We start from the raw sequence: 20,276 nt of genomic DNA on the forward strand, positions 1-20,276 counted from the left end.
TCCCACCCCTCCCTTACTGTGGATGCGCGAATGTCCTAAAGTCTCAGTTTTCAAGGTAGACCTGAAGCAGAAATTTGGCGCTTCACATTTTAAAAATACCATCACCATTTTTTAATACCGTCACCATTTTTAAATACCGCGTTATACCGCAATACCGTCATACCGCCCAACCCTAACTGTCATAAATATAGCCACATGGACCTGGGAGTACTTGGACAAATATTTTGCAAAAAAATGGTTGCTACTCAACACAGTCCACCGCTGCATCAAGAAATGCAACCTGAAACTCTATTACAACGCGGAAGCAATACATCTACTAAGTTATTTGAGGCCTGCGGTCATCTCACATGGACCAAAAGACAGTGGAAATGTCTGCTGTGGTCTGATGATTTCACTTTTGAGCTAGTTTTCAGGAAAAATTTTGTCAAGTTCTCTAAGGCAAAGACGAAAAAAGATCCATACTGTTATCAGCAAAAGATAAAAAAAAGCCTGTCATGGTATATACAGTGTATCACAAAAGTGAGTACACCCCTCACATTTCTGCAAATATTTCATTATATCTTTTCATGGGACAACACTATAGACATGAAACTTGGATATAACTTAGAGTAGTCAGTGTACAACTTGTATAGCAGTGTAGATTTACTGTCTTCTGAAAATAACTCAACACACAGCCATTAATGTCTAAATAGCTGGCAACATAAGTGAGTACACCCCACAGTGAACATGTCCAAATTGTGCCCAAAGTGTCAATATTTTGTGTGACCACCATTATTATCCAGCACTGCCTTAACCCTCCTGGGCATGGAATTCACCAGAGCTGCACAGGTTGCTACTGGAATCCTCTTCCACTCCTCCATGATGACATCACGGAGCTGGTGGATGTTAGACACCTTGAACTCCTCCACCTTCCACTTGAGGATGTGCCACAGGTGCTCAATTGGGTTTAGTCCATCACCTTTACCTTCAGCTTCCTCAGCAAGGCAGTTGTCATCTTGGAGGTTGTGTTTGGGGTCGTTATCCTGTTGGAAAACTGCCATGAGGCCCAGTTTTCGAAGGGAGGGGATCATGCTCTGTTTCAGAATGTCACAGTACATGTTGGAATTCATGTTTCCCTCAATGAACTGCAGCTCCCCAGTGCCAGCAACACTCATGCAGCCCAAGACCATGATGCTACCACCACCATGCTTGACTGTAGGCAAGATACAGTTGTCTTGGTACTTCTCACCAGGGCGCCGCCACACATGCTGGACACCATCTGAGCCAAACAAGTTTATCTTGGTCTCGTCAGACCACAGGGCATTCCAGTAATCCATGTTCTTGGACTGCTTGTCTTCAGCAAACTGTTTGTGGGCTTTCTTGTGCGTCAGCTTCCTTCTGGGATGACGACCATGCAGACCGAGTTGATGCAGTGTGCGGCGTATGGTCTGAGCACTGACAGGCTGACCTCCCACGTCTTCAACCTCTGCAGCAATGCTGGCAGCACTCATGTGTCTATTTTTTAAAGCCAACCTCTGGATATGACGCCGAACACGTGGACTCAACTTCTTTGGTCGACCCTGGCGAAGCCTGTTCCGAGTGGAACCTGTCCTGGAAAACCGCTGTATGACCTTGGCCACCATGCTGTAGCTCAGTTTCAGGGTGTTAGCAATCTTCTTATAGCCCAGGCCATCTTTGTGGAGAGCAACAATTCTATTTCTCACATCCTCAGAGAGTTCTTTGCCATGAGGTGCCATGTTGAATATCCAGTGGCCAGTATGAGAGAATTGTACCCAAAACACCAAATTTAACAGCCCTGCTCCCCATTTACACCTGGGACCTTGACACATGACACCAGGGAGGGACAACGACACATTTGGGCACAATTTGGACATGTTCACTGTGGGGTGTACTCACTTATGTTGCCAGCTATTTAGACATTAATGGCTGTGTGTTGAGTTATTTTCAGAAGACAGTAAATCTACACTGCTATACAAGTTGTACACTGACTACTCTAAGTTATATCCAAGTTTCATGTCTATAGTGTTGTCCCATGAAAAGATATAATGAAATATTTGCAGAAATGTGAGGGGTGTACTCACTTTTGTGATACACTGTAGGTGCATCAGTGCCCACGTCATGTTTGAAGGTACCAGTGACACAGAGCAATATATTGTGATTTTTGAGAAACACATGCTGCCATCACAGCACTGTCTTTTCCTGAAAGTCCATGGTTATTTCAGCAAGACAATGCTGTATTCTGAACGCTGACTTTTCAAAATGAATCTTGGACTGAACACAGTTTTTACATTCTGTAAAATTACTCTTAATACTTCTATTTCATTAGTGTCAACCATTGTTTGGTCCTTTGCAAGGCCCTTAGTACTTAATGTATTGTTCCTGAGAACAACAAACTAATTCAGGCAAGACAGTGACAAGTGAAGTAGGCCAAACGCAACACTTACAAAACAGCTATGCTAAACACGGTGACATACATACACTGAACTGCCATCTGATACAAAATGTGAGTTTGTTACAGAATATCTAAACCACAAAGTCTGCACTATTTAATGTCTGTACTCACATTGCCGTCGATAAAAGCACACAATTAGGAAGCACACAGAATTAAAAAGTGTTGCATAGCACCCTAAACAATGTAAAGAAATTATGAATGTCACAAAGTTTCAACCTATTTACAATAAATGTATGTAAATGTCACTATATTAAGGAATGTAAATATAAGGATGACATTTACATTAAACGTGGCCTTATTAAATGTCTCATTTTAGAACCAGACAAAGCTTATCTGGTATTTAATGGTATAGTGAAAAGAGTAAGTGCATTTCCACAAATCTATGAATACTGACAACATTTTCTCTATGTACAGTTGCGAAAACGTTGGTAAACCCATTTGAGTTTCCAGGATTTCTGCCTCATAAAACACTAAGCCTTAATAATAAACATAACATATTCCCCCTTAACTAAGCCACACAAAGTACTGTACTTTCCATGGCTTCACAATGATTAATAGTTTTGTCCAAGCTAAAAAAAAAACCTCTTGGTTTATACACTGATCAGCCATAACATTAAAACCACCTTATTGTTTCTACACTTACTGTCCATTTTATCAGCTCCACTTACCATATAGAAGCACTTTGTAGTTCTACAATTACTGACTGTAGTCCATCTGTTTCTCTGCATACTTTTTTAGCCTGCTTTCACCCTGTTCTTCAATGGTCAGGAGTCTCCCAGGACCACCACAGAGCAGGTATTATCTAGGTGGTGGATCATTTCTCAGCTGCTGGAGTTTTTAAATACCGTGTCCACTCACTGTCCACTCTATTAGAGACTCCTACCTAGATGGTCCACCTTGTAGACGTAAAGTCAGAGACGATCACTCATCTATTGCTGCTGTTTGAGTTGGTCATCTTCTAGACCTTCATCGGTGGTCACAGGATGCTGCCCACAGGGTGCTGTCGGCTGGATATTTTTGGTTGGTGGACTATTCTCAGTCCAGCAGTGACAGTGAGGTGTTTAAAAACTCCATCAGCATTTCTGTGTCTTATCCACTCATTCCAGCACAACACACACTAACACACCATCACCATGTCAGTGTCACTGCAGTGCTGAGAATGACCCACCAACCAAATGATACCTACTCTTTAGTGGTCCTGGAAGAGTCCTGGCCATTGAAGAACAGCATAAAAGGGGGCTAACAAAGCATGTAGAGAAACAGATGGACTACAGTCAGTAATTGTAGAACTACAAAGTGCTTCTATATGGTAAGTGGAGCTGATAAAATAAACAGCGAGTGTAGAAACAAGGAGGTGGTTTTAATGTTATGGCTGATTGGTGTATATTATTCAGACCTGATAGAAGATCAGACCACATTATTTATGAACAAGAAATGCAGAAATCAGTAAATGCAGAAAGGCTTACAGATGTCTCCTTTGGAACTGTAGGAAAAATCAAAGGACATAATAAGCCAGTAACCCTAAATAAAGATCACCCAGTCCTCTCGAGTAAGGTGGAATATGAATAGTAAAGTCATTCTGTACCAGACCAAACTTAATTCACATCATGACTTTATATACACACCTAGATCCAGCCCTGCATATGGACACCTGTGTTATGTATGAATATGTTTTCATTTCCATATGAATGAATGCACAGGGACTACAGTTTGGTGAATGTAGGTCATTTGCTTCTAGTCTGCTTGCTAACAATACATAGGCATAAAATCAGAATATAGATCTTACCAAACATGACTGACACTTTGCTTTATATAAAATATACATGTTGATATACAATTACTCTATCAGCATTACATACAAGATGCTAATACATACTCAGACCAAATCCATCCACTTCCAGTCACCTCATGCTCTGACAGAATGCCTGTAAAGAACAATCAAACAGCCTCCAACCCCCAACTATTTATCACTTTAAGACATTAGCAAGACATGGGGGTGAATATTAACGAGTTCTTTTACTGGCAAGTGCCACGCCAGAGGCTGTGTATGGTAACATCCATTTTTAATCAGCAGGGAGATTTCATTTCATGCATTTAACACACCGTAGAGTCTACCATTGATGCTTTTAAATACCTCAAAGCAGAGTACACTGATTGCACTTACCCAACCTGTTTTCATTTAAAGTATCTGTATCCTGAAAGATCAAGATCAACAAGAGTGGTGGTTTAATGTACTGTTGATTGAAAGGTTTAAGCCCCACCACCACCAAGCTGACACTGCTGGGTCTTAACCTTTATTTCTTGTACTGTACCCTGTATCCAGTTATAAGTTGCACTGACTGAAAAAAATGTCTCTTTAATCATTCCAAAATCGTTTAGTAGGGCTGAAGTTATGGCTCTGTGCAGGCTACTGGAGTCTCCAACCAACTCCAACTAAGCTTTTCTTCATGGCTTTATAGACTTTGCTTGAGTCTGTTCATGCTGGAAAGGGCCTTCCCTAAGCTGTTGGTACAAAGATGGAAGCATATAATTTCCTTTATATAATTAATTTATTACATGGGTTACCAATTGTTGTAGCTGAAACACATGGATTCAAAAATAGCAAGGGGTGTCCCAACACTTTTGTCTATACTGCGTACCCACTTTCACAACTTGCATTTCTTATACACCTTTCACTCTATTTTGCCCCTGTTACATCACATTCAAATTTTGCTTAAATTTACAAAAAAACAGTTAAGCTGGCCAATAACAAATTTTTTTTTTACTAAATATCCCAACTTTTCCAACTTGTTTTTGTTTGCCCATCAAGCATTTTTGAAAATACAGTTGTAGTATTGTAGTCAATAAGTATACTTAAGTTAAGCATGCCACCTCAGTTAATACATTAGCCAATATTTAACCATCGTTATAGTGTTAGAAAAGTAAAAACATATTTCTGTAGAGCTGTACACCCTTCAACACATGATAACTCAGAGTGAACTGTTCATACTTTACTGGTGGAGTCAAAAATTCAGTAAAATAGATTAGAAAACATTTTTACTCCCTCTACCATAAAAAAGCTCTGCATGGCAATATTAAATTTTATTAGGTAAAATAATTGTCTGCATGTCTTAAACTCCTTTGAGCCTTTTGATGCTTCTGAACTGTCCTGAAATAGCACACCTGACTTAACACATCCAAGAATTACCAAGGCCTTAAAGGGCATCTGTGTTGTATTATAATATATAAATTATAATATAATTATACACTGCCTGCCCAAAAAAAAAGGTCACACACTCTAATATTTGGTTGGACCGCCTTTAGCTTTGATTACGGCACGCATTCGCTGTGGCATCTTGTGTTTCCACAAGCTCCTGCAATGTCACAACATTTTTTTCTGTCCAGAGTTGCATTAATTTTTCCCCAAGATCTTGTATTGATGATGGGAGATTTGGACCACTGCGCAAAAACTTCTCCAGCACATCCCAAAGATTCTCAATGGGGTTCAGGTCTGGACTCTGTGGTGGCCAATCCATGTGTAAAAATGATGTCTCGTGCTCCCTGAACCACTCTTTCACAATTTGAGCCCGATGAATCCTGGCATTGTCATTTTGGAATATGCCCGTGCCATCAGGGAAGGAAAAATCCATTGATGGAATAACCTGGTCGTTCAGTATATTCAGGTAGTCAGCTTTGGGCACATAACGTTGCTGAACCTAGACCTGACCAACTGCAGCAACCCCAGATCATAGCACTGCCCCCACAGGCTTGTACGGTAGGTACTAGGCAAGATGGGTGCATCACTTCAGCCGCCTCTCTTCTTACCCTGATGCGCCCATCACTCTGGAACAGGGTAAATCTGGACTCATCAGACCACATGACCTTCTTCCATTGCTCCAGAGTCCAATCTTTATGCTCCCTAGCAAATTGAAGCTGTTTTGCCGGTTAGCCTCACTGACAAGTGGTTTTCTTAAGGCTACACAGCTGTTTAGTCCCAATCCCTTCACAGTTTCCTTCACATTGTGCGTGTGGAAATGCTCTTACTTTCACCATTAAACATATCCCTAAATTCTACTGTAGTTTTTCTACCATTTGGTTTCACCAAACGTTTAAGTGATCGCCGATCACGATCATTCAAGATTTTTTTTCGACCACATTCCTTCCTCGAAGATGATGTTTCCCCACTGTCCTTCCACTTTTTAATAATGCGTTGGACAGTTCCAACGCATTATTAATCTATCTATCTATCTATCTATCTATCTATCTATCTATCTATCTATCTATCTATCTATCTATCTATCTATCTATCTATCTATCTAAGAGTAAAAACATCTAAAATTGTTGTCACAGAATTTATACTTAATTTTACTATAATAATGTCTAGAATTTAAACAATTACTAGAATTTACTGGGGTGAGTTAATTGAGCCAAATGTTTGGAGAAATAAATATGCATTTACTTGTCTCATGGATTTCTGATTGACCTAGAAGAATTAGGTCAGAATATAATTTTCAGATCACAGTAACTGTACTTGCTTTGTAACTCAGCTAAAATACTTTTTAATAGGCCAAAATTTCTCCACACTGGAGAGCTATTTACACTGTTGTAAGGAATTTTAAGACCAGTGACAGTGTGTGTCCTTGGCTGTCCTTGGGTTTCCATTATTACAGTAAATATTTTATTCAGTGATTGTTTCTGGAAAAGCTTAAAAAGAAGTTTATATTTCATTTGTCATACAGTGCAGTTAGCCATTTCTTATGTGGTGAGTCACATGACACGGTTAATTGCTCAAATGTATGACTAGAAGCCAGGAACCATGAACCTTGATGGCTATGCCCATGAACCATGCTCCCTTAAGTAGACTGGACCACTAAGCAAACACCACTAATGCCAACCATGCAGGGAATGCAGATTTATCATGGTTTAATGGTCAGCACCTGACTTTCCTGCTGTCTGCTCACAAAATTAAGCTTCAGCTTACAGTACTAGGGAGAATAAATTAATACAATGGAAGTAAGCAAGTCTAAAAATGTGTGACTTTTTAAGACTAGAACATTAAAGACCAATATACAGTGTATCACAAAAGTGAGTACACCCCTCACATTTCTGCAGATATTTAAGTATATCTTTTCATGGGACAACACTGACAAAATGACACTTTGACACAATGAAAAGTAGTCTGTGTGCAGCTTATATAACAGTGTAAATTTATTCTTCCCTCAAAATAACTCAATATACAGCCATTAATGTCTAAACCACCGGCAACAAAAGTGAGTACACCCCTAAGAGACTACACCCCTAAATGTCCAAATTGAGCACTGCTTGTCATTTTCCCTCCAAAATGTCATGTGACTCGTTAGTGTTACTAGGTCTCAGGTGTGCATAGGGAGCAGGTGTGTTCAATTTAGTAGTACAGCTCTCACACTCTCTCATACTGGTCACTGAAAGTTCCAACATGGCACCTCATGGCAAAGAACTGTCTGAGGATCTTAAAAGACGAATTGTTCCGCTACATGAAGATGGCCAAGGCTACAAGAAGATTGCCAACACCCTGAAACTGAGCTGCAGCACAGTGGCCAAGATCATCCAGCGTTTTAAAAGAGCAGGGTCCACTCAGAACAGACCTCGCGTTGGTCGTCCAAAGAAGATGAGTGCACGTGCTCAGCGTCACATCCAACTGCTGTCTTTGAAAGATAGGCGCAGGAGTGCTGTCAGCATTGCTGCAGAGAATGAAAAGGTGGGGGGTCAGCCTGTCAGTGCTCAGACCATACGCCGCACACTACATCAAATTGGTCTGCATGGCTGTTACCCCAGAAGGAAGCCTCTTCTGAAGTCTCTACACAAGAAAGCCCGCAAACAATTTGCTGAAGACATGTCAACAAAGGACATGGATTACTGGAACCATGTCCTATGGTCTGATGAGACCAAGATTAATTTGTTTGGTTCAGATGGTCTCAAGCATGTGTGGCGGCAATCAGGTGAGGAGTACAAAGATAAGTGTGTCATGCCTACAGTCAAGCATGGTGGTGGGAATGCCAGCAGGTGTTGGGGAGTTAGATTTCATTGAGGGACACATGAACTCCAATATGTACTGTGAAATACTGAAGCAGAGCATGATCCCCTCCCTCCGGAAACTGGGTCGCAGGGCAGTGTTCCAGCATGATAATGACCCCAAACACACCTCTAAGACGACCACTGCTTTATTGAAGAGGCTGAGGATAAAGGTGATGGACTGGCCAAGCATGTCTCCAGACCTAAACCCAATAGAACATCTTTGGGGCATCCTCAAGCGGAAGGTGGAGGAGCGCAAAGTCTCGAATATCCGCCAGCTCCTTGATGTCGTCATGGAGGAGTGGAAAAGCATTCCACTGGCAACCTGTGAAGCTCTGGTAAACTCCATGCCCAGGAGAGTTAAGGCAGTTCTGGGAAATAATGGTGGCCACACAAAATATTGACACTTCAGGAACTTTCACTAAGGGGTGTACTCACTTTTGTTGCCGGTGGTTTAGACATTAATGGCTGTATATTGAGTTATTTTGAGGGAAGAATAAATTTACACTGTTATATAAGCTGCACACAGACTACTTTTCATTGTGTCAAAGTGTCATTTTGTCAGTGTTGTCCCATGAAAAGATATACTTAAATATCTGCAGAAATGTGAGGGGTGTACTCACTTTTGTGATACACTGTATATGAATTTTGTGCTTTGCTTTGTAGATCTGTGGTTTTTATTAGTGCCAGTGGAGAGACATTTGTAGAATTTGCAACACAATTCACATTAATATGTGTTAAACAGTTTCAATCAAAGAAATCAGTTTCATTTTCATTGCAGTTAGGAGTAAAATTGTAAAGCACCATTAAAGATTCTGTGAAAACTTCCATGTCAGATTAAGTTTAAAGGATGACATTGTTTGCCGGGGAAATGATGCAAATCAATTACATTAGGTAAATTTTAAAGCAAAGAATGCTTGAGAAACTTCTGCCAGCATGTATCAATCTCAATCCATCTTAAAGACATACAAATTAAAAAGCCAAGAAAGGCATTTTGTGCCCAATGGAAGTTTTCCTTTGGAAACTTTGCATTCCATTAAGAAGCAAATTAAGTACTGGGCCACTGCTCCAACTACTATTAACCCCCCTTTCAAACCCTCCACTCTCTTTTACCCACACACACACACATTAATTTGTGATTTATTAAGTTCCAGTTACAGCAGGCAGGATTGGCACGACAAAGAAAAAAATGTTTTTTTAAATGCTGTAATGCTTTGTGGGTACCAAATGTTCCCATGGCAATAGGGACACAGAATTTTGACATTGTGGGGACATTAGTGTGGTACCCATGAAGATATTTAATATGAACATGCAGCTATAATTTGAAAACAAATTATTTATTTGAGGTATTGAAGATGATGTTAGGAACATGTTCAAGGAAGTATAATTCAGCTGCAATAATATCAGAAGAACCAGCCCATGTAGAGTGATCTGAAAAAGAATTTGTCCCTTCTCACTTTGTGCATATTAGTCACACTTCCAACCAAAATTTCACCAAGAACACTTTGACGACTTATCCAGAAGGTCTTAAAAGAACCCAGATTAAATTTGTAACAACATGATTTCACAATAAGAAAGACACTGGGCAAAAATTGCATCTATGGGAGATTTGCAAGGTGCAAACTACTGCTGACCAAAAAGAACACAAAGGGTCAACATTTAGATGACCCTCAAGACTTTTGGGATGATTTTCTATGGACTGATAAGTCAAAATTATAACTTTTTAAAAGACATGGGTCCCATTACATCTGGCATAAAGTTAACACTGCATTCCTCTATAAGACCATTATACCATCAATTAAACATGGACGTGATAGTGAGATGATCAGAATCTGCTTTGCCTCCACAGGACCTAAATGACTTGTCATTAATGGAATTCTGCTCTCTATCAAAAATCCTGAAAGAGAATCTCATCTGTCACTTGGTGACCTAAAGTAAATGGCTCAAAAAAAACAAAATGAAGGTTTTGGAGTGACTGAGTCAAGATTCTGACTTGAATCCCATTTAGATGAGGTGGCAAGTTCTTAAAGTTAAGGCTTAAAAACCCTATAATGTAGCCGAATTAAAACAATTCTGCAATTTAAAGAGGACCTACAGACCCTACAGAGAGTCTTGGCAGTTGTTACTGCCAAGGGTGGTACAACCAGTTTTTAGGTTTAGGGGGCCTTTTTCACTGGGGTGATATAGGATTTGAATAAATCTTTATTTTCAGTAAACAGAATGCATTTTAAAAGCTGCATTTGTGTTTAGTTATGTTGTGTTTATCTTAAAACTAGTTTAAAGACCTGAAACATTTAAATGTGACAAATTATGTGACAAATGTGTTCTATTCATTTTGTAAACAATTTTATTAAGAGGAAAGTGTGCATAGTTATTCATCATTTATATTATTGCATGTACTCTGCATATTACATGATTGGTGAGTTCATGCAGCAGTATCCATTAGCCATCAATCCTCCCCCAAATATACCTTTCTTATTAACATTTATTCTCAAAATGTTTACATTACACTATCTTAGAAAGCATATCTATAATGATGGCTAAATTTGAATGTGCATTTGACGACTTAAACTCAATTGCTATGCGAGTTGTGTGGTTCATGAATGAATGGCACCACTGCACAGAAATTGTTTTCAGGCCTGAGAGCCACCGTTAAAGTAGATAAAGGTGTATTACTGTGTTTTTATCCTCTCTTTCTCCCTCTGCCCTCAGGGCTGTCTTCTCTCTGCCTGTGTGAAACCTAATGAAACGTCCCCTAATTAGTAGTGCCATTGTTTTATCCCTGTGTTTGAGGGCTGATCTAAGGATTTCTGTCTCTGTTTTTCTCTCTTATTCTCACACATTGTACAAAGAGAGATTTACAATTTAATCAATACTATAAATGTTTTGTAGGGGTATAGATTTAACTCTTATGACCATATCTATGATAAATAAACTACAACTACTGATATGGGCAACAGTCACAAAATAGCAGTCAACAGGAGCTAAAAGACTAAAATATAATGTTGCTATTATTTTGAAATGAATCACCTGCATTTCTCACACAGTGGGTGGATAAAAGTCCCCTGAAGCTACAACTCCAAATGGACCCTTTGTTTAAGACTCTCTGTAGGAAGAACATGCCACTGATAGGAAAGCAGATAGCTCTGATCAATAAGAGGTGCACTTTCCCACTTTTTCTCTCAGTCCTCTGTCGTATCTTTGTGCTTTCTTGCATCTGTAGGGGGTCAGGTCAGGGTACACACATCTGTTAGGGGACTGACGAGTGCGTGTTTGTGTGTGTGAGGGCACTGTCGTTCGTGATGTAGGCGGTCTCTGACCCCTTTATCAATCAGGATTTTAATTATACACATCCCAGCCGACAGCTAGATTAGAAACCAATCGACACTATCTGCAACAAAATCTAATTACTGTTTATTGACAGATAAGGCCGGGCCCCTTCACTTTCCCAAATAAGATAAACCTTTTTTTAAGATAAACCTATTTTGCCCCTTTGAGGTTCATAGAGACCACAGTGCTTACTGTCCATAAAGACTTTGTTAATAAGACGCTTGTTAGTGCTGAATAAATAGTTTTAGTCCTGGGTGCTACAGAATGGATACAGAATCTATGAAAGATGATACTAGCTGATTTACTTTTTTGGGAATTAATATTAGAGTGTTAGGATTTCTTCAGAGTTTAACATCCTGATTAAAATGATGGTACAGCAGGTAGTATTGGTGCCACACAGTTTTAGTGACTTGAATTTTATATTTGCCTCTGGTTACTGTATGTAGGGCTTGGCATATTTCCCTGTATCTGGAAAGTTTTTCTTTGATGGATGATTGTCAGACATTTAGGTAGACTTCCTTCTCTAAAAAAGTATTCTGACAAATGACCATGAGCTTGTTCAACATCCCATTATTTAACAAAAGCCTCTCTTCTGAAAAGATTTCTCACAAGACTTTCAAGTGTGTCTGTGGGAATTTTTATCCATTCAGTCAAAAGAGCAGTAGGGTGGCACGGTGGCTAAGTGGGTAGCACTGTCGCCTCACAGCAAGTAGGTCCTGGGTTCAATCCCCAGGTGGGGTGGTCCGGGTCCTTTCTGTGTGGAGTTTGCATGTTCTCCCCGTGTCTGCATGGGTTTCCCCCGGGTGCTCCGGTTTCCTCCCACAGTCCAAAGACATGCAAGTGAGGTGAATTGGAGATACAAAATTGTCCATGACTGTGTTGATATAACCTTGAGAAGTGATGAACCTTGTGTAACGAGTAACTACCATGTGTCTGCCATGAATGTAACCAAAGAGAGTAAAACATGACGTTAAAATCCAAATAAACAAAAGAGCAGCCGTGTGGCTGGGCACTGATGTTGGTCAAGAAAGCCTCAAGTGATGTTCCAATTAATTCCATAGCTGTTCAATGGGACTAAGATTAGGATTTTTTGTTTAGTCTGAGTTTGTGTGTGGGCAGTTGTAGCCTAACGGTTAAAGTACTGGACTAGTAATCAAAAGGTCACTGGTTCAAGCCCCACAATATACTGTCACAGTACTGTAAGTTGATAAAAGCGTCTGCTAAATGCCGAAAATGTAAATGCTCTGTAGGAGGTTTTCTTCAAGGATGTATCTGTTATTGGTGAATTCATCAGTCCCTCCCTTCTTACCAGTCCCCATGCTCCTGCTGCTGAGATGCCGCCACCACCATGTTTAAAGATGTTATTAGCCAGGTGATGTGCAGTGCCACAAAAAGTGCTTGTTGTTCTGCCCACAGTTTAAAATTTTTGACTCATTGAACCAATTAATGTGTCCTGTTCATGCTAATTAGCAAACTAAAAGTAGCCCGTCTTATGCCTTTTACTTGAAAGTGCTGCAGAGATTCCCCCAGCTCTGCACAGGACTTCTTGGGGCTTTTCAGAAAGACTGTTTGGTTCCTTATTACATCCTTGACAAAAGCCCTACTTATATCACTGATTTCCAGGATGGCTCAAGGTTGTGCCAAGCTTCTTCCATTTTAAAATTATTAAGGCCACTGGGGTCCCGGAAAACCCAAAGCCTTGGAACTTGTTTAATATCATTGCCCTGATATATGTCTTGCAACAATTTAATGCAGTGTAATGCAGTGTACTCTATTTCCAATCAAATCAAACTGCAACACATGGACTTCAATTGCATTGTTGACACACAGGGTCTAAATACTTGTGAGTAGGAAATTCCAGTTTTTGCTTATTATGTCTATTCAAAATCAGATCCACAACACAATAAAGCGTATCTTGTCTCCCAAGATAAACAATTTAGGTTGACAAATGATGTTGTTTAACATTAGCAGAACACTCTAATTTATGTATGTTTATGTTTAAGGTGATCAGAACATATTGCTCATGACTCAAAATCACTTGCAAATGAACACGTGACATTATTAGAGTGTTGTTCACTAAGGAAGGTCTATTTGTTGTAAAGTAGTAAATGCAGTGGTAAACTGCATTAGCCCACCACAGCTGGGATCCACGGTGCAAATCTCCACTGGTGCTATCAGCCCGTCAGGTGTCTACATACAGACATGCTTGGCTATGTCTGAGTAAGGGATGGCCAAGGCCTCACAATGGATTGGTGTCCTGTCTGGGGTTGTTACTGCACTGTGCCCACTGATTCCAGGGTAGCCGCCACCACCACAACCCTGATCAGGACAAGGAAACAGTAAAACATAAAAATGAAATAAAAAAGTATTAAATGTATTTTAATAGGGCGGCACGGTGGCTTGGTGGGTAGCACTGCTGCCTCACAGCAAGAAGGTCCTGGGTTCAATCCCCAGGTGGGGCAGTCCAGGTCCTTTCTGTGTGGAGTTTGCATGTTCTCCCTGTGTCTGCATGGCTTTTCCCCGGGAGCTCCGGTTTCCTCCCACAGTCCAAAAACATGCAGTCAGGTTAATTGGAGACACTGAATTGCCCTATAGGTAAATGGGTGAGTGCATGTTTGTGTGTCTGCTCTGCGATGGACTGGTGCCTTGCGCCCATTGAAAAGCTGGGATAGGCTCCAGGAGTGAGTGAGTGTATTTAAATATGCCTAATGTATAACCAAAAATTAAAACATTTTGGATTATTGCCTTGAAAGGAAATGTAAATCCCACTTTCCCGTTTTAAACCTTATGTACTACAATTATTTTATTCTTCAATTCATCCAATAGTAGTAAATGTTTCATCCTTGTTGCGGTCACTAGGTTTGTGGCAATAAGCAAGGCAGCAACATACCCTAAACAGGACACCAGTCCATTGCAGGACATCACATATGCTTTTACTCACTGACACAAATGTAGATACAACTGAGAGTAGCTATTTGACCTACTGGCATAATTACGGGATGTAAAAAAAGTGTAAAACCAAGAGCAAACCTGCAGACACAGTAAGAGGTAGCTGAACTTCACATAGGTTGTAACCAGAAGCAGGCATTAAACCTGGGTTGTATGAACTGTGTGGCATCAACATTACCTGCTACCACACTATTTTATGCTATTGTCCAAATTTAATTAAAATAAATATTATCATAGATTTTTCTTTTTGAAAGAATGTTATTTATGACCACTTGGCTCATTCTTCCTTCTATGCTACAGCTCTGTGCTGGCACTTATTACTAACTTCTAGATTGACACAACACATTGTTAGTCTGTTTACTTCTGGCATTACTCAATGATTTGCTCTTTGAAAAAGCTGTGAATGTTCCTTAGATAAATCTAGCTTAAATAATTGGATTATTGTCCTTTCATTTGGCTGCGTGGTAATGGCTCAATGATAAACATTGCAGTGTATAGATTTTCTGTCAGATCCCATGAAGCAGACATCCTTATTTTGCCTCTGGACCCCACCTCTTGCCTTATGCAGCCCCATTTCAGAGAGGAGAGAGGAGAGAAAATAGAAAAGGTGGAGAAGGAGAAGGTTATGTATAGTACACATCTACTCCATTCAGAGATTTTAAAAATCACTTAGGGTCTGCTGACCACTTTCGTTAACCAAGTAACTCCACTGGATGAGGTAAAGTGGAAAAAAGATACCTGCATGAATCAAGCTGGCTGAGCCTCCAAATGAAATTTGGGCATGGAAAAGAACTGGATGGACAGAGTCATGAGTGCATGATTTAGTTTGAGCATGGCAAAGAAAAATGCTTGGGTTTTGAATTATGCAATGTTCAAAGTAAGTTTAGATTAATGCCTGTAGGTTTTTTTTATTTAAGAACATATTTTACCAGAGCTTCTCTGTCTGTCTGCTCTGAATGCGAGTCACTAACTCAGTTTGCCATGATGCCATAATTCGGTTATGGTGCGGCTTACAACCAGAAAGGGAAAAAAAGAGCTAGGTGCATTCTTTTAGTACAGCCCCATACAAATCTTGTCAAAACTAAGTGTATCAAATATGCAATTCAAGATTGACAGAAATACAGCACCAGCTAAAAATGTCTTCAGTCACTAAATCAAATTGGAGTGACAGGTAAATAAGAAAAAAATAACAAATATTTAATTATTGAGTCTAAAGTAATGATTTTTGTGGTTTTGTTCATTTACACTGAAAAACAGGTGACTACACAATGTTAGAAATAAGGTAGAATATATCTTGGTAGCCAACAGAAATACATTATATCGTCAATTTTTGACACATTTTGAAATAAAAAAAGTTAAATATGCCAAAACTGTAATATAAATTTAGCAAATAAACATTAATTGTGCATGTAAATGTATAAAATCTGTTGCATGTACAGAATGTGACTTATTTTTTAAATCAACAATAGATTAAATTTGACCAGGAGTGTCCACTCACTACAACTCATCTGTAACTGCACCACACCCCGGAAAATGTACTTTAACCTTCTTACTGTCAGCTACATGGCATTTGTCCTATTACCTTTTCATGTGGTTTGATCTCAAACACAATTTTTGTGGGTGTGAAGTTATTTGTAATGTGTCTAATATGTTTACAAATAATGATGCACACATAATATTAGTGGATATATTAGAAATATTAAAATATTAAGGTATACATTCAGGTAACATTATAATATCACCAAGCTGAATATGCTTGTACACATGAAAATATGATGTAATCCAAAATACTGGTTGAGAATAATGTTTTTAGTTTTTTATCTAACTGTAAGGGAACGGATACTTTTTCTATGCATTGTACTGTACAATGTTAAGGTACCGCAGGGATCTAGTTGTGAACTGTATATGAACTTTCTACAGCATGACCTTCTGTAACTAAAAGCACAAAACCTACACTTGAGCATATCACCCAGTGACACATTTGTATCACAGCACCCCAGTTTAGTGTCTTTTTGAATCCACTGGAGTGTTCAATATATAGGCATTCTATCTAAATCTATTGATCAGAATTGTATATTATTTTTAGAATACAACTATTAAGTGTTTACATGCAAACATGCAACAAAACAAATCTTAATCTACACATACAAAGAGCTAAATGTCAAATATAACAAATATGAAATGATGGCATTGTTTTCATAAACATAACATCCTCACTATATGTAAGTAGAAACACCTTTATTATCAGAAATAAAAACAAATAAGAGATTACTAGATGCCTTTATAAACTAGTGCTTCTTATCACATTCATTCAATTCCAGTGAAACAGTGCTCCCTCTAGTGGAGCCCATCATATTATTCACTTAAATTCTGGGAAGATTTAATAAATTTATGAGCTGTTATATCCACATGTTGGCTTTTAATCTAGACATTTAAGAACGTATTATTTGTTGTGAAATTGGGTATGCATGTGTTTTGGATGAAGACTAGACAACTGCAGTTAAATATTTAAATACAGTTGATTAAACATCACATAGAGTAATACAAAAAAACTTAATAAACTTTACCCATAAATAAATAAAGAACAAATTCTAATTTATTATTTATTTATAAAAATATGATTAATCCTTAATGTTATTATAATTTTTTTTTATTTTGCACCCATGAGAAACAAGGCTGAGCTGTTTAGGGTAGAGCTGGGCAATATAAAATTAAAATATTAATGCTGTGATATATTAGCAATGTTATTGTTAAGTATTGACATTGTCTTTTATAACTAAAATAAAACATACTTATCTTTTGTCATATTTTAATATAATTTAAAATAAAAACATAATTAAACATGGTAAATGTTGGAGCTGGGTGATAATCTAATAAGATTTAAATACATGTTTAGAAAAACAGTACTAACATAATACAGTGTTTATATTTTGTTCTATAAATGTTTTGTTTTTGTTAAGTATTTATCTTTAATCTTATATTATTCAAGGTGCATACTGGTCTCTTTTGGACCAATGGTCTCAGTCACTAGAGCTGGGTCCTATCTGCATATGACCTCAAATCAAGAAGGGCCTGGGTTTTATTCCCTTGGTAGCCCATGGGTTTCCTCTGGGTTCTCTGGTTTCCTAGTTCAAAAACATGCAGTCAGGTCAGTTGGAGCTACTAAAAATGAGTGTGTGAATGTATATGTGCATGTGCTGTGATGGACTGACTTTTGCCCAATGAATCACCACAACCCTTACCAGGATAAAGTGATGGTAAAACAGACAATGAATGAATAAATGGTTTTATTTGAACAACTCAAATATGAAATAAAGAACAACATCCACTGGCTGACTGTCCAGATGCTGGTTCAATATTTAGTCTTAATGCAAGCCAAAGATTGCAGATTCTTGTTTACATGGTATTAAAAAAAACAAAAGGAAAACAAACCAAACAAAAGAAACTAAACACAATTTGCAGTCATTTTTATTTGTTTTATTAACCTGAAAATAATTAAATAATAAATAAATAATGCATGAATAAAGGTTTGGATGGATAAAGAATGATGGAAAAAGTTAACAATGAGTCAAAAACAAGGATAGGGGAAAATGTATTTTAGAGAGTATTATTATAATGACATGCAACGGTAGATTTTAGTTTAAAATTGTAATGACATATAATAATGACATTTATTATTATTAATAGCAGTTTTTTTAATAACTTTACTATTCTCTTTTATCTATGACTTGAGTTTCTCACTTTAAATATTTAACTTTGTTTTTTGTAATTGTTATTTTAAGTAATATATTTTCTAATATAACTAAAACCACCCCAATCATAATTAAGTATAAAATATATGTTCTTTGGTTTAATGTTGGATGTAGGCAATGTTATCAGCAGGGTTCTGGGTAAAAGGGTGGCTAAAGCATCTGACTCTGTGACTTACTTCTGTCAAACATAAACCAATGTGCATCTGATAATTTTTTTCCTATAAACATAGATGCACCTTAAAAAATATATTCAGGTAATTTATGTACATTTGTCAGGATCCAAGAACTACCAGAAACAGACCTGCCATAATTCAGAAGCAGCCGGAAAATGATTTACAATGCCCACTGTTATGAAAGAAAAGATCTTTAAGGTTCTGTTTCTGAAGCAGGGGCTCCTTTCATCTGTGGTCGCCTCTAAGCCCATGTAATGCTCGTTTAACTGTGAACAGTGTCAACCATGTTCCAGTGTCTTCTAATTCACTGACATGTTTTCATGGTTCTTGGGTTACATTTTGCCCTGTAGGAAAACTTATGAAAGAAGTGATACAGCTGAAACCATAAAAATCCCAAGACTGTAATGATACCCATACAAGTGTGTGTAAACTTTTGACCTGAGCTGCACATTGTGTATCATAAGAGATTCACTATTAAGAACTAATAAGAAAAACTAAAGGCCGTCACCATTTTATTTGTTGTTGTTGTTTTGTTGGAGTAAATCCTGAGTTTACCTGATACACGACACCGTTGTTAAACTCTTAGCTCACCTGGGCTCAGACGTGACGCTAACTGTTGTCTCGTAATTTATTCATGGCGGCGGCATCAAACTCCACTTGTTTTTTTCCCCCTCAGAACTAAATTGAAGTTCAAGATTGCTTCTGCCTGTCAATCTGTCAACTCGACGTTTCTTTTCACACTGCTAATGAAGAGCAAAGGAAGAATGAATTGTTTTAGCCGGGCATTAGTGCATTCGTTGCTTTATAAAGTTAATACGGCAGGTGAATTGGAACTTACAGTGAACTGTTAGCAGGTGTGAGTGAAGTGCGTTGAGAAGAGCTTTGCTGGATAAAGGAGTTAACCGGAGCTGGAGGAGGAGGAGGAGGGGTTCACATCCACACTTCCACACTTCTGCTGCATACTCACAGTACACGAGTCAGTTTGGAAAGGTAAGCGCAGCCTGGAGAAGAAGAAGCCATCTCTCTTTCTCTCTCTCCTTACGCATTTACACCTGGGGAGCGAAAATGTCCTGTATGTGGGAGAAGGTAGAGTAATCTCTCAGCCTTTCTCTTGTTTTCTGTTTCGTTTCGTGATAACTCATTTATCACAGCGCCTTGGTTTTAACGGTCGCATTTTAAACGAACACATTTTTTAATTTAAAAATAACGGTCGGTGCGCGCGCACGCAGTCAGGAGTGAAGCGCGGTAAAACTTGTACAGTTTGTTTTACAGTTTGTACCGTTTAACTTTCAAATATTATCAAAAAACTGAGGTAAACTAAGTACGTTCAAGTTTCAAGAATATTATTTTAATTATTATTAGTTTATCTGTGTCAACCACTCTAACGATATTTAGCGTTTGTTTCACACAAAAATGTAAGTATAAAGCAAACACAGTGAAGTCAGTGTCCAATACAGTTAAACTTTTTTTTGTTTGTTTTTCATTTTTTTATATGTTTTAAAAAGTAAAACTATTTATAAATAGTATATATGTATACAAAACAGCCATAAATCTTTGTGGAACATGTTGGAGACATTATCTTGTACTGTA

At 38.3% G+C, this 20,276-nt stretch overlaps 1 long non-coding RNA gene across 4 annotated transcripts in view; it reads right to left on the reverse strand.

Moving 5' to 3' along the window:
* Positions 1–19,847, reverse strand: part of LOC134325273 (uncharacterized) — a 39,846-nt gene extending 19,999 nt beyond the window's left edge. For 3 of the 4 annotated variants that reach the window (XR_010014281.1, XR_010014282.1, XR_010014280.1), the window contains exons 1-2: positions 19,525–19,847; positions 19,278–19,429 (exon numbers count right to left, since the gene is read on the reverse strand). This is a non-coding gene — a long non-coding RNA (uncharacterized LOC134325273). Of the gene's footprint in view, positions 1–4,158; positions 4,955–19,277; positions 19,430–19,524 lie in introns of those variants that run through there. The other variant, XR_010014279.1, reaches the window with a different exon arrangement.
* Between the last annotated feature and the right edge of the window lie 429 nt (positions 19,848–20,276).

Source organism: Trichomycterus rosablanca, chromosome 13 (genome assembly GCF_030014385.1).
Source record: "Trichomycterus rosablanca isolate fTriRos1 chromosome 13, fTriRos1.hap1, whole genome shotgun sequence".
Lineage (NCBI taxonomy): Eukaryota > Metazoa > Chordata > Actinopteri > Siluriformes > Trichomycteridae > Trichomycterus > Trichomycterus rosablanca.